The sequence below is a fragment of the Grammomys surdaster genome, unplaced genomic scaffold (assembly GCF_004785775.1).
Source record: "Grammomys surdaster isolate TR1022 unplaced genomic scaffold, NIH_TR_1.0 101913, whole genome shotgun sequence".
Lineage (NCBI taxonomy): Eukaryota > Metazoa > Chordata > Mammalia > Rodentia > Muridae > Grammomys > Grammomys surdaster.
Window position 1 is genome coordinate 4,248 of NW_021608484.1, and position 4,974 is coordinate 9,221.

A 4,974-nucleotide genomic window follows, 5' to 3' on the forward strand; every position below is an offset into this window, starting at 1 on the left:
TAGGAAGGGAAGAAAACAAGGAAAGCTGGGCTGTTTACAATGGACAGATGGGGAAGGTGGCTAAAGATACAAGCAGCTGAAATATCAACTGAATAAAAATGTGTATAAGGCCATCATTTGTAAACAAATATCAACTTGCAAATATAGTGTAGGCATTCCTGATCATCTTATTCCAAGCTTGACAAGCAGTCAATCCAGGGGTCCTGTTCCTCCCACTATGAGTAGTCTCCAGCACAGACCCTTGTTACTGATTTTATCTTGAGCTTCCCAAGCTTAGCACATGACTGCATTCCCAAGTGAGCGGCCCCTGACCTATCCATCTGCCAGGCTTTCATAGCTTAAAAGCAGGCAGGGGGCCGGTGGGGCATGCAGTACCCACAGCTTCAAGGGCATGTTGCTTACATGGAGGTCGACATTCGACCTTGGCCCACACTGGAAGGACACTGTATGTTTACCATTCTACAATGACCTTCAATTCTACAATGAGGCTTAGGGCATGGCAGAGAGACAAATCAATCTCTAATTTGCTGCTCATCACCTCAAGAAAACCCACACGAAGTCTCTTCACTCTTCAAGGCTCGCTCTAGACATCTTGTAGCACAGACCATATCCACATAATCATAGCACTAAGAGAGAAAATGATCATCCCATTCCTACCCCCTGCTACCTACTGAATGAACAGATTACTGATATCTCAAGCTCCTGGGCCCATTCTCATACAGTGTGTGAAAGAAACACATGGGAAGTGCCCCTTTCTCTCTCTGTCTGTCTCTTTCCCTTTGTCTCTCTCTTTCTCTCCCTGTCTCTCTCTGTCTCTCTCTCTGTCTGTCTCTCTCTGTGTATCTGTCTCTGTCTCTCTCTCTCTCCCTCTCTCTCTCTGTCTGTGCCTGTTTCCACCCCTCTTCTCGGTCTTGATTTTCTTTCTCCCTCAGTCTTTGATGTGTGTTTGAGGTCTGAGAGTGTGCCTGCTCCCAGTGTGTTGTTTGTGCTGCTAGGTTCTTGGGGGCTGTTTGGTGTTGAAGTTTGATCCAAGATCCAGTGAAGTTCCAAGGTTGTCCTCGTAGCAAATCCATATTTGGAAAGCCATGTAAGGGGTCTGATACACTGTAGAGATAGCGAGGAGGTGTTGATGCCTTTGGATCTCAGGCCATGAGGTTGGGAATTCTCAGTGGGGGAGTCTTCTCCTTCTAACCTGTGTGAATCCCCATGGGAGGAAATCAGCATTGAATCTGTCTGTCTAGGGATGCCTGGAAGGCCAACTTCAATTCTCCAGCCTTTTGTGAAGCCTGCTGACCTTGCCCACAAGCTCCCGCTAACTCTGCCTCCTACCAGGACCTGATTGTGCTCAGTCGGTGGATGATATGTGTGATGGGAATGGTGAGTCTTATGAGTCCTTTCTGCTTCCTGGGTTTGGGTGTAGGATGGGGACGCTGCGGCTTGCAATGGATCAGGAGCCTTTGGGGAGACTTTGGTGAGTTCCAGAGAATGCTGGAGGTCTGCTTCCGGTTTCCCTGTTCTCTGGTGCCAGGCATGGCAGGTGTGGTGCTTCTTGTCCTGACCCTGAAGGAGGGGTTCTGGTTGTCTGTAGAACAAGGGGCCTCTCGGGTGGGCGGGGCTAGCGGAGTAGAGGCAGAGGTATATAAGGGACAGTGAGTGGCCCCAGCCAGACTGCTGACACTTGCTGGAGCATGTGCTTGTTCTGGAGCTGAACTGAGTAGCTCGTCCAGGGTGATATTTCCTGCAGACTTTCGTTAGCAGCATGGAAGCTTCGTTAGCAGCATGGAAGCAATGTGGATGTTAGCAGCGTGGCTCGGGAATCCCGGCGAAGGAAGACGGTTTGGCAGGCCTGGCAAGAGCAGGCCCTGCTGTCAGCTTTCAGCAAGAGCAAATACCTGAGCTTCGCAGCCAGGTAGAATCTGGCCAGGCAAATGGGGGTCCCCGATTCCCGCATCTGCATGTGGTTTCAGAACCGCAGAAGTCGAACTGGAGCCATGGGGCACGCCCCAAATCGGTCCACAGCAGGCTCCAGACAGCTGGCCTCCCGACAGCTCCAGAAAGAGCTTGGTTCCAGGGCACAAGGTGGAGGCATTCCCTCAGACCACAGTTGGCCTCGCACTCGAATCAACTTGCCACAGAGCAGTATCCTATTGGAAGCCTTTGAGAGGAACCCACGGCCAGGCTTTGCTACTAGGGAGGAGCTGGCACAGAGGACAGGTTTGCCTGAGGACACGATCCACATCTGGTTTCAGAACAGAAGATCCCAGCACATCAACAGGGGCAGGCCCACTGCTCAAGGTCAAGACTTGCTGGAATCACGTGTGGAGGATGAGGCCCCTGGAGGTCCGGGTGGCAGAGAGCATGAAGGTGCCCGGGACAACTTGTTGCCACTGGCGGCCGCAGGGGTTACAGATACCTCGAATCCCAGCGAACTTCCAACCTTCTCCACAGAGGCCCAGCCATCCCAATTGGAAGAGCCCTTGGTACCAGAGCAAGAAGAGGCCCCAAATCAAGGAAGTACCAAGGGCCCTCTCCAGCTCCTCCTTTGTCAACAGCTAGACCAAATCCAAGCGGAGGACCTTGTGCCAGCCCCTCTGCATCTCCATGGAGTTCTGGGTGGCAGGGAGCTTGAAGGTGCCCAGGACAGCTTGTTGCCACTGGCTCCCGCCCGAGGCGTGGCCATGGATGATACATCCAGTCCCAGCGACCTGTCAGCCTTCTGCACAGAATGTCCAACATCCCAATTGCAAGAGCCCTCTGGACCAGGCCAAGCACATGCCCCCACTCAAGCAAGCAACACAGACCCTCTGGATTTCTTCCTTGATCAAGTGCTGACCCAAGTCCAAGTGGACGAGCACCCGTCAGCCCATCTGGATCTGGAGCCAATGGACACGACACCTGAGCTGCCTCTCACTCAAGAAGATTATCAGGCTCTGCTGGACATGCTCTGACTCCCAGCCTGGCTTCCTTGATTTTGGAAGCACGAGACGCCCAAATCCAGAAGAGACCGGGATTCCACACTCAGGGAGGTACCCAACCTAGGAAGGATTTGCATCCAAACCCCATCTCCCAACTAGGGAGTAGGAAATGGAAGTGTCTTGCTAATTAGAAGAAGGGCTTTCACCTGTGCTTTGCTAGTGCAGTGTCTTCTTCAGGACTCCAAGATTAAGACCTGAGACCTGCGAAAGGGGTGACTCTACTAGGGGAGCAGAGCAGAGGGTCAGGTCACTAGTGACTCCTCCTCAACAACAAGGAGGCCTAAAGAAAACCCCAACAGAAGATGGATCACACAAAGGACTGCTTCCAGTGGACCACAGGAAATCTCAGGTCTACCAGGTCTAGGCTACAGTTATTAGGACACTACCCGAGGGGAAAGAGGAGAGAAGACTTCTTCCCTTGGGTTCATGAACTGCTGCTCTTCTTACCAAGGCCTTGTGCTGACCTGGGAGATGAATTACCAGCCATTCATTCTATATCAACTCGTAGGCCTTTGTTTGGTTTTGTTTTGTTTTTTTGTTTTTGTTTGTTTGGTTTGTTTGGTTTATAATAAAGTTTTACACCATTTATTTGTTCGATTGACTCAGGCAGCAACTTAGTTAAGGAAACAGCAACACCTGCCCCAAACAGGGAGTAACTGGGAACCACTAGACCCAGGAATTCACTCTTGGCCCAGAGCACTGGTTCTTCCGGTCTTGGCCCAAGCACTGAGCAGATCTTTGGCCCTGGCTCTACCCCTAGTACTAACACACACTCCACACAATTCTGAAACAACCAAGATCATAGGAAAGACAGGCTTCAGTAAGAGACAGGGCAGATAGTGCTAAGGTGATGCAGATGGCTAAAGGCAAGCACAAGAACATAAGCATCAGCAACCCAGGGTACTTGGCATCATTAGAACTTAGTTCTCCCACACTAGAAAGTCCTGAATTCCCCATATCAGCAGGAAAGCAAGATTTGGATTTAAAATTAGTTCTAAGGATGATGGTAGAGGACTTTAAGGACATAAATAAAACTCACAAAGTATTTGAGGAGAACACAGGTAAACAGGTAGAAGCCCTTATAGAGGAAACACGAAAATCCCTTAAAGAACTATAAGAGAATACAACCAAACAGGTGAAGGAATTGAACAAAACCATCCAGGACATAAAAACAGAAGTAGAAACAATAAAGAAATCATAAAGTGAGACTACCCTGGAGATAGAAAACCTAGGAAAGAAATCAGGAGTCATAGATGCAAGCATCACCAACAGAATACAAGAGATAGAAGAGAAAATATCAGGTGCAGAAGATACCTTAGAAAATATTGACACAGCTGTCAAAGAAAACGCAAAATGCAAAAAATTCTCACTAAAGGTATTTGCCTGGAAGGAGAATATCACCTTTCATCACAGTCCCTGTTTATCCCTCATCTTTCCCCCACACATCCACAAAGGAGATAAATTTACACAACAAGTAAAAAATACAAGAATCAATGGAAAACATAAAATTTCCAAATAATACAACTAGACAGAGCAATCTGAAAGAACCAGTGGATCAACAACGTCTTGTATTTTGGCCAGAGAAATTCACAGATGAATCAAAGAATCAAGGAATCAAAAAAAGAAAAAAAGAAAAAAAAAGAAAACCACCTAACAACAGTGATCCATAAGGATTCTAGCAGTCTATAAAACTGAGGGAAGGGACACTTTCAAACTTTTCATAAAAAACAACACTTAAACCTACTCACTAAGCAATAAAGATACCTTGAAAAAAATTCAAGTATCTGAGAATGTTTTTGGATACTAGGATTAGAAATTCCTTATCTGAGAGTACTTTATGTTCAATAACATATTAAAGACCATTTTTCCAGATGCTTTCACTAGATACACAAGGATCATTCTACATACATATATTGACAAAGACCACAGTACACACATCTAGAAAAGATTGCAGGCCACAAAAATGAATGAAATGCCATTGCCAAGGACAAACGTGGAA

At 47.6% G+C, this 4,974-nt stretch overlaps 1 pseudogene; it reads left to right on the forward strand.

Annotated features, from left to right (window-relative positions):
• Positions 1 to 1,778: 1,778 nt before the first annotated feature.
• LOC114635383 lies at positions 1,779 to 2,948 on the forward strand (annotated as a pseudogene).
• Positions 2,949 to 4,974: the final 2,026 nt, after the last annotated feature.